Source organism: Takifugu rubripes, chromosome 10, assembly GCF_901000725.2.
Source record: "Takifugu rubripes chromosome 10, fTakRub1.2, whole genome shotgun sequence".
NCBI lineage: Eukaryota > Metazoa > Chordata > Actinopteri > Tetraodontiformes > Tetraodontidae > Takifugu > Takifugu rubripes.
The window spans coordinates 2,840,556-2,850,948 of NC_042294.1; the positions used below are offsets into that span (position 1 = coordinate 2,840,556).

Genomic DNA, 10,393 nt, shown 5'->3' on the forward strand with positions numbered 1-10,393 from the left:
GGAAGTCATCTAAGACAGGTTGGCTGTTTCTGAAACCACCCCCTGTACCCTACATAGTACACTCAATAGTGTGGACGCCATTTTGAAATAGAGTCCGAATTGTTAGTGAGCATCGCTGTACCCTATGTAGTGCACTCAATGTATCCCACAATGCACTGCGAAAAGTACAAGCGAGCACCCTAACTCGGAAAATGTATCCACCCTAGCCCCCAGCCGTAAAGGCTGATGTGATACATTTTTAACGCAATTTCTACTGTGCGGTTTGATATATGAAATTTTTGGAAATAAGAATTTTTTTCAGTAGGGGACCAATATGATCATCTTAAAATATTACAACATAAATGTGTAAAAAAAACAAATCAATCAATCTTCACTGATCCCCCCCTCACTTAAAATTGTTCTTCAGAATCATCTGTTCCTCACCAGGCGACAGAATCTCAGTAAAAGAATATTTACAAAGATGAAAAGTAGCTTTGATCCATTTTTTGATGAAAAATTGCTTTATTAAATGTTTTCACTATAGCAGAATATGACTTGAGAATGTTCCATCACATCTTGGCTTGAAAATGTCAAGGGACAGTAATTATTTTAGGTAATAAGTAATTATTATTGTATTGTTATTGACATTAATATTTCATTTTACTATATAAAGTTAATTATAGGGTAAAATATTGCATTTTCATAAAATGACTGCTGAATGTATTTCTGATGGGTTAAAATAATTAAATGGACCTGGCCACTTTTCCCAGCGACCAGTTCGTAATTATTATGCGACACCATGACGTCACTTTACGTGCGCCGTAAATGACGCCGTTGTCTGAATACTAACTTTAAATTGAGTGAGCTACGTAGTTCACTCAATCCATGTCCCCCATGTAGTGAGTAGTGAACAGGGAACGAGGGCGTGGAGTCGGAAACAGCCGTTGTGCCTTTAAAGATGAGCCACAGGTGAGATGGATCTCCATGATGAGATGGGAGGGAAAGAGGTGGGAGAACCTGGGAAGAGTGAGGGCCAGAACAATATATATTCTCCTTTGGAACAGACCTGAGAGGTTGGAATTGTGGTCATTACATATTACTATCATTTTTTAACCTGTTACTAAATTAAATATTTACAGATCATGCCTTTGATTAACCTTTCAGATTAATACTGGTTTCACTTATAACCTTATAAAAGTTTCCCTTCTTTATTTAGATTATGGGACTGCAGCTTATCAAAGATCAGCTGTGACTCTCTGGCCTCGGCGCTGAAGTCCAATCCCTCCCATCTGAGGGTTCTGGAGCTGAACTACAACAGTCTAAAGGATTCAGGAGTGAAGCAGCTCTGTTCTGGACTGGAGAGTCCAAACTGTAAACTGGAGACGCTCAGGTCAGTCTTCATTTTTCTACCTATATACCAGCTGCTAAGATGGTGAAGTGAGGCTGTTCTCAACACTGCTGTGATGCACCACATTAAAAAAGTTCCTTGTAATATTGTGAATTCAGGTCTGACCCAACTAAGAACTAACGTAGGTTTAGTACTGACGCAGATAACATGCAGACCTGCACCGTATAACCTTATCCTGCATTTTTCAGATTAGACTACTGCAGTTTATCAGAGATCAGCTGTGACTCTCTGGCCTCGGCGCTGAGGTCCAATCCCTCCCATCTGAGAGAACTGGACCTGAGTGAGAACCAGCTGCCGGATTCAGGAGTAAAGCTGCTGTCTGCTCTCGTAGAGAATCCACACTATGGGCTGGAGACATTGAGTCAGTAGCTGGTAGAAGCCAGTCACCTTCCGCTCATCTGCTGCATCACTCACTGACCACTGGTGAAGAGCATCTGTGGAAACATCTGCCGTCTACTCCGTCCATAGATGAAAAATTCAGTTTTTAAAAAGCGGTGGTGGACTTTCAGGAGATCAGTCGATGGTCAAAGCAGAAGCAGCTTCGCCTTGAAGTTAAATTAGTTCCTGGTATCACACAATGCATCTTTATAAAGTTCTAAATGGCTCCTCGGCCACTCTTATAAGCATGAAAACATTCTCTTAATTGTCTCTTCAAATGTCTGTATTATACATTACTATTTTACATCATGCCTTCAGAATCTTTAGGCGTTAGTATTTACTGTATCTGTGACATGGAGCATTGGAATATTTCAGCTGCAGCCAGCAAAAACCCATCAGAATGACGGCTATCGGTGGGAACCACAGGTCATTTGACTTTAGTCAATCTGTTCAATGTTATATGATTCATTGCAATCTAATAAAAACAAATAATAAATGTAGGAAATAGTAACTAAAAAGAAGCAAAATGACCAAATAAAATTCCCATGAATACTGTAAATTTAAAGATGTCAAGAATGGAATATCAGCTTAAATGGAATCAAACATAAAGTGAAAAGGCCTCCTTTAGGTTTACTGCAAAAATAAACACAAAATCAAGAGATACACGCGCCAAAAACGTCTCATTCTCTCTTTTGTCTCCACTCATTCTTTTATATTCTCTTAAGATAATGGGGACGGGGTCGTGTGATAACAAAACAACCTAATTGGGGACTATATTTTTGTTGCAAGAACTTTGGCTCTTCAGAAATGTCTATGTTGGCTTCCACAGATTGTGCATCCACTAAAAACTCAGTGTTTTTGAGGAACTACCAGGAGTGGCTGGAGTGGAGGCCAATGATGCTATAGCTACATATAGGTACATATAGATCACCGTTTGTCACAGCTCCATTCCCCCAGTTCCCTCCTGTTCCTCTGCCTCTGCTCCACTCACCTGCAGCACAGCTGCAGCTCATTCCCAATCAGCCCTGCTATCAGCCTCCCCTGCACTCTCACTCTTTGCCAGATTGTTCTTCTGCCTTGATGCGAGACTCTCCAGTGTTATTTCCCTGCTGGATTACCCGTTACCGACCCTGCCTGTCTTCGTTCTGCCTGCCTCGCCTGTTCCCTGGACAACCTACCTGCTTTCTGTCCCTGACTACGACTTCTGCCTCAGCGTTTCTGGTTCCTGTCTGCTCACCTGGTTTTGACTTCTCCGCCTGGCCCCGACTTCGCTGCTGCTCGTCCCCAGTCTGCTCCGCTACATCGTCAGCCTCCTCTCCTGTAAGCCCCTTTCTGTCACTCCTGCCCGCTGTCAGCGGAACTGCACGGTTCCGAGGATTTACGTCCTTCCCCCTTGGTTCCGCATTCCGGCTCTGCTCGACCCACTCCCCGAGCCTGCAACCCATAGACTTTGTGTGGGCCCTGAGCCTGAAGAACGGACTATTTCCTGTGTTTCCTTGTCTGCCTGAGTTCCTGTTTGCCCGTGTGCTAATAAAAGTCATTACCAGAGGAACTCTTTTATTGGGGGCAGAAAAGGTACATTTTTATCTGGTAAATTCAGTCAAAAGAGCACTAAAAGCATGAATAAACTGAATCATGTAGATTCTAATGACATAAGCTGGAGCTCCTCCAGTTACAGCCCATAATGAGACTGCAACTGTTTCTGTGAAAGTGAACTTTTATACAGTTTACATTCTGCAGATTTCTGTCCAATTTCAATGCAAACATTCACGTTAATCGATATAATAGAAATCTGTTACACATCATGGATCAGTCAGTAATCTTGGACAACAGCAACGTTTAATCCTGGATCACTGCTCCATATATTTAAATGAACAAAGACGGCTGATACTGATTTAAGACAGAATTTGTGCATTTTGATGATCACATTCATCGGATTTTTAACCACTGATGGAAACATCCTGATTCATTTAAATCAGGGGTGTCAAAGTCAAATGGACGGAGGGCCAAACAAAAAATGTAGCTCCAAGCCGAGGGCCAGACTGATCGAATGTTCATTGGAAAATTTTAAATGACCGCATATAGTCTAGTGAACCAAATTGAACCAACTGAAAACCTAACAAATATTTTACAATATGATCAGATAAATAAAGCAATAGTTTCTTATGGCTCTGTCAGTCATTTTTAATTTTCAAGAGGCACAAAAGACAAATTTGCTTTCTATAAAAATCCCCATAACATGAACATTAAATGAATGAAGCGGTATTATTCAAGGCACCATCAGTATATTTTCTCATTTAGCAAAAGTGGGCTAAATTTACTTCAAAGAAAAAAATTATAACAGCAATTTTCTATCATTCACTCAGCTGAAATATTTTTAGAACATAATTGGATTGAAATACAATAACATAAAGTGCAAAAATCTCTTCACCAAAAACAACACTTTCTTCAAGGAAAAGGCACATGTGCAGTGAAAAATATTTAACTTTAACTTTTAAACTTGAACTGAGTAATAATTGTAAATGTGTTATTGCACCTTAATGTTCACTTGTTTGAGGCTGATACTTGGTGGTGTCTCATCTTTTGGACGAGTTCATCAATGTTGGGGGTCCGGCTCTGAGCTGAGGAACTCCTCACAATTGAGTGAAGGTGTTCAGCAGGAAGTCCACTTCTGTGTGATGTTTTGTTCAGCTTCATCAAAGAAAGCAGTTGTTCCCGCAGGTCTGTGCTGCCAAACACAGGCAACGTTGGAGCAGCCTGGATGTGTGTCGGGGAGGAAACGGGCAAACTCTGCAGCACCCACTGCCCCATGTGTTGCCTTCAGGGCATCACTGCATTGGAGCTCAATCAACTCCATTTGGAGCTTTGGTGCTGAGCTTTCCACCTCAACCTCAAATGGACGGCTGAGCAGTTCAAACCTGCTTTTTGGTGCTTTTACGTCAGTGAATCGGCGTGGGAAGTCAGCGGCGAGAACATTAATTTAATCAGTGTTCCCTCAGAACCCAGTCCTGTCAGACCATTCTTTGATCACTTTCACATTTATGATTAAAGATTCTTCTATCCTCAGAACAGTCTTACTATAGCAGATGTCTTTCAGATAATGCTGTAGCTAAGTTTAAGGAAGTGATCCCTGTGCTGATCCCAGGACCACCGTGTGTTTCCCCAGGGATCAATCATTATAATCTTAGCCCTGCTGAGGTCGACTCTGTTTCTGAAGGTGCAGCAACCTCACTGAGAATCACGCTTGATTCTGTTGCCCCCCTGAAAAAGAAAATACTAAATCAGAGGAGGTGTGCCCCCTGGTATAATTCACATATCAGGACCCTCAAGCAGAAAGTGCGAAGACTGGAAAGGAAGTGGCATTCTTGTAAAATAGACAGCTATCATGTAGCCTGGAAAGACTGTCTATTAGTTTATAAAAAGGCCCTCTGTAAGGCTAGAACAGCTTATTTTTCTTCTTTGATTAAGGAAAATAAGAGCAACCCCAGGTTTCTTTTCAGCACTGTGGCCAAATTAACTAAGAGTCACAGTGTTTTAGATCCACGTATCCCTTCTTCCCTGAGTGGTGAAGACTTCATGAGCTTCTTCACTGATAAAGTTCTAGCTATCAGAGAGAAAGCTAACCAGGCCATCCCAACAACTGGACCATCACCAGATGTGCCGACTGTGGGAACATACAGGGTCTCCAACGAGCCCTTAAGCTCCTTCAGCCCTATATATTTTTCTGAGGCGTCATCGCTAATTCAGAAATCCAAGACCACCACGTGTCTTTTAGATCCCATCCCAACACACCTGTTGAAGGATGTTTTACCATTGATAGGCAGTTCTATCCTGGACCAGATCAATGGTTCTTTAGTGTCAGGTTATGTACCCCGGTCCTACAAGGTGGCAGTGATTAAGCCGTTGCTTAAAAACCCATCACTGGATCCTGATGTCTTAGCAAATTATAGGCCAATATCCAACCTTCCTTTTATCTCTAACGTTCTTGAGAAGGTTGTGGTGACTCAGTTACTACAGCACCTGCAGAGGAACAGCCTGTTTGAGATGTTGCAGTCAGGCTTTAGAGCTCACCACAGCACAGACACAGCACTTCTTAAAGTCACTAATGATCTTCTCATAGCTTCCGATCATGGACTGGTCTCTATGCTGGTTCTGCTGGACCTCAGTGCTGCTTTTGATCCAGTTGATCACAGCATCCTGTTACAGAGACTGGAACATGTGATTGGGATTAAAGGGACAGCACTAGACTGGTTTAGATCATATTTATCTGATAGATCCCAGTTTGCTCATGTCCATGGTGTTCCCTCCTCATACAGTAGGGTTAGCCATGGAGTTCCTCAAGGTTCTGTACTTGGACCAATCCTCTTCACCTTGTACATGCTTCTCTTAGGGAACATTATTCGGCAGCATGGGAAAAATGTTCATTGTTATGCTGATGACACTCAGCTCTATTTATCCATGAAACCCGAGGAGACAGAGAAGTTAGTGAAGCTCCAGACCTGTCTTAAAGACATAAAGTCCTGGATGTCTTCAAATTTCCTCCTCCTTAACCCAGGAAAAACTGAGGTCATGGTGTTTGGTCCTGAACCTCTCTGGGATAGATTAGATCACATGATCACTCTAGATGGCATCTCATTAACATCTAGTCTCTCTGTGAGGAATCTAGGAGTAACTTTTGATCAAAATCTCTCCTTCAACTCACACATTAAATTAGTCTCTAGAAGTGCCTTTTTTCACTTGAGGAACATCACAAAGATCAGGAAGCTGCTGACCCACCATGATGCTGAAAAGTTAGTCCATGCATTTGTTCCTTCCAGGCTGGACTACTGTAATTCTTTATTATCAGGGTGTCCAAACAACTCTTTAAGAAGCCCCCAGTTGATCCAAAATGCTGCAGTCAGAGTTCTGACAGATATTGACAAAAGAGATCACATTACTCCTGGACTGGCGTCGCTTCATTGGCTGCCCGTTAAATTTAGAATAATTTTTAAAACCCTTCTTTTGACCTACAAGGTCCTCAGAGGCCTAGCTCCATCCTACCTGGAGGAGCTAGTGATACCTTATCAGCCCAATAGACCGCTCCGCTCTCAGAATGCTGGTCTACTTGTGGTTCCCAGAGTTTCCAGGAGTAGAATGGGGGGCCGAGCATTTAGCTACCAGGCCCCCCTGCTATGGAACCAGCTCCCTGTCCAGGTACGGGAGGCTGACTCCATCGCTACTTTTAAGATCAGACTCAAAACCTACCTCTTTGAAAAAGCTTATTGTTACTAATTCAGTAGTTCCAGTTACTATCATAGACAGACAAATTATCATACTTAGGGGGTCGTCTAATCGTTAGGTCACATCTTAGCTATGCTGTTATAGGCCAAGGCTGCCGGGGTCCAGAAACATGATCACCTGACAGGCCTCTGTCACTCCACTGGGTCATGGTTTCCTCTCCTCTCCTCTCCTTTCCTCTCCTTTCCTCTCCTTTCCTCTCCTCATCAAGCAGACTAGTTATGCTGATTCTTGTGTAGTTTTTCTGCCCCCCCCCACCCCTCTATTTATTTACAGGTATCGCCGCCCTCGGAGCTGCATAATGACCTCCGGCCCCACTGAAGTGATTGTACATCATATTTTTTGTGTGTGTTTCTGTGCTCTGTGCCTCTCCTCTCCTCTCCTCTCCTCTCCTCTCCTCTCCTCTCCTCTCCTCTCCTCTCCTCTCCTCTCCTCTCCTCTCCTCTCCTCTCCTCTCCTCTCCTCTCCTCTCCCCCTCCTTCTCCTTCTCCTTTTCCTCTCCCTCTCCTCTCCTTTCCTCTCCTCTTTCCCCTCCTCCTCCTTCTCCTTCTCCTCTCGTCTACCTCCCCTTCACTCTACTTCTCCTCTCCTCTACCCCTCTCCTCTCCTCTCCTCTCCTCTCCTCTCCTCTCCTACCTATCCTATCCTCTACCTGTCCTCCCCCTTCTCCTCTCTCTTTACCCAGCCGGCCATCAGCAGGAGGGTCCCCCTACATGAGCCTGGTCCTGCTCAAGGTTTCTTCCTGTTAAAGGGGAGTTTTTCCTTGCCACTGTTGCTTGTCTGGGGTCAGGCCCTGGGATTCTGGAAAGCGCCTTGAAACAATTTTGATTGTATAAGACGCTATATAAAAAATAAATAAATTAAAAAAAAAAAAAAAAAAAAAAAAGATCAGCAAACTGTGCGCTCGGGAACACACTGGTAGAGAGCTTCTCTTTCAGGGTCTGGCAGCTGGGAAAGTGGCTCAAGTTTCCTTTGTGCATCTGTGCCTCCCACACAGTCCGTTTGGTTCTAAAGGCCTTCACTGTACTGTACATATCAGAGGGGACACCACCCCGACCCTGCAGCTGCAGCTTCATTGCATTCAGATGGCTCGGAATGTCCCACAGAAAAGCCGTTTCACACAAGAACCTTTGGTCTGGGAGCTGAGTCGTGTCTTTCCCTTTGCTGTCCAAGAACATCCGATCTCCTCAGGAAGCTGGAAACATCTTTGCAGCACCTTTCCCTGGCTTAGCCATCGCACCTCAGTGTGATGGGGCAAATCACCATGCTGCGTTTGCCACTGGCTCAGAAACGCCTTGAACTGGTGCTGAATTAAACCTTTGGCTCTGATAAAGTTCACTGCGTGCGTGATGGTGAACATTCCATGTTCCATGTTCAGGGCTTCAGCACACAACGATTCCAGGTGTATGATGCAATGATGAGCTGTCAGTTCAGCCGTAACGTTTTCCTCCTGCATCTTCTCCCGTATCTTGGCCACCAGTCCACTCCTGTGTCCACACATGGCAGGTGCTCCGTCTGTTGTCCAACCCACCAGTTTTTCCCGAGGCAGCTCCATCTCATTTCCACATCTTGACACCTCTTCGTACAAATCATGTCCTGTGGTTGTGCCGTGCACAGGACGTAACGCCAGAAACTCCTCTGTCACGTTGAGGCTGGAGTCCCCTCTAATGTCGCTGCTCTCATCCACAGCCAGGGAAGATGCCATGAAATCTTTCCCCTTTTTCTCCAGCTGCTCTTTTAGATTGAGGGACAACAATGGTGTTTCTGCTCAGGCTCACGTTTAAAAAGAGTTGCCTTTTGTCTGGGCAAACTTGGTCACAAACTTTAAGCATGCAGTGTTTGATGAAATCCCCCTCTGGAAATGGCCGGGCTGATTGAGCGATCTCTTCTGCCAAAATCAAACTGGCCTTGACAGCAGCCTCGCTTTGAGATTTGGCTTTTCTGAACAGAGCCTGTCCAGATTTGAGGCCTGGTTTTAACTCCTCAACCTTCTGTAGCTTTTGTTCCATGTCCATATTCTTGTCTTTGTCCGCGTGTTTAGTTTCATGATGCCGTCTCAGATGATATTCTTTCATTACCGCCACCCTTTCTCCACACAGAAGACACCCAGGTTTCCCAGCTGCCTCCGTGAACATGTACTCCCACTCCCACCTTGTTTGAACCCCCGGTTCTCAGTGTCCACCTTCCGTTTTGCCATTTTATGGGTATCTGAAAGTTAACTTTTGCTGTTATGCTAATGACTACTGATAAATAATGAAATGAAGTCACCTCCTGCTCAGGCTGTCACCGTTGCATTGTGGGAAATGTAGTATTGGCCTGTGTAAAACATCTGCGGCCTGTGGGCCGGTACTAATAATAAATCAATATCATCCCGGGGGCCATAGAAAACCCTCGACCTTGACTCTGACATATGTGCTTTAAATGATTTCTTTTGACTCCCATTTATTTGGCTGTTTGGATCTCATCTTTGCTAGTGTGTGTGCGCACGCTCTATGGAACTGGCATAAAGGATGTTAAAATTAGTCTAAATTAGTCTAAATACATAAAAATTCATCCATTCATCATTCCCAACAGGCGGTGTTTGATTGGAAACTCTTTCTGACCTCTGGTGCTCTGAAACATCTCCGCTTCCATTTTCAGCTGTTTTTATTCTCAATAACATCAAATCATCCATCCATCCAAATCGTGGTCCTGTTGGACCACCAAAGGACAAACACTTTCCATTTAGCACGGACAAAAAAACCCAAATCCTGTTTAGCAATAAAGCTGTGGGGAGAGTTTGAGGAGCGTTTTTGAGGAACACGCTGCCATATTGGGTCCAAGCTGCTGGGGTTTTTGTTGTTTCCAGGTGAATCGGTGGGCAGCGGCGTTACCGCCTGTCTCTGCCCCCCCCCCCCCCCCCCCCCCCTCTCTCTCCCGTGGTCGTGGTCACGCCGGGCATCTTTACTGGTCCCGTTTTAAACAGGTTCTGTTGGGAACAGGTGTTCTCCAGAACTGTATTTCAGGCTGCTGTGCTGAAGGGCTGTTTTCAGTAGCAATAGAGCCAGAGTGTGCCTGCTTCATATGAACCCCCCCAGGCCGTGCTTTCCTCCTGGCTGAGCCATAATCAGCTCTGGATGGACTGGTTCACGCTTGGACTGAGTCAAGATTTGATAGCTTGACTGATTCTTACAGTTTTTGATCAAACCCCCATCTGTTGATTCCAGGAGATCTTTAAAGGATCTCAGAGCTTCAGATTTATGAAGCCTGCTCAGCCCCTGGCAGCACTGATGAAACCATTTCATTCCTTCAAACATCCAGAACATGAAGCTCCAGAAAAGGTTTTTGTATCAAGTTTCCAACAGAACGAGG

General features: G+C 44.3%; 1 pseudogene; it reads right to left on the reverse strand.

The window, feature by feature from the left end:
• Positions 1 to 4,309: 4,309 nt before the first annotated feature.
• On the reverse strand, positions 4,310 to 9,239 carry LOC115251243 (general transcription factor II-I repeat domain-containing protein 2-like; annotated as a pseudogene).
• Between the last annotated feature and the right edge of the window lie 1,154 nt (positions 9,240 to 10,393).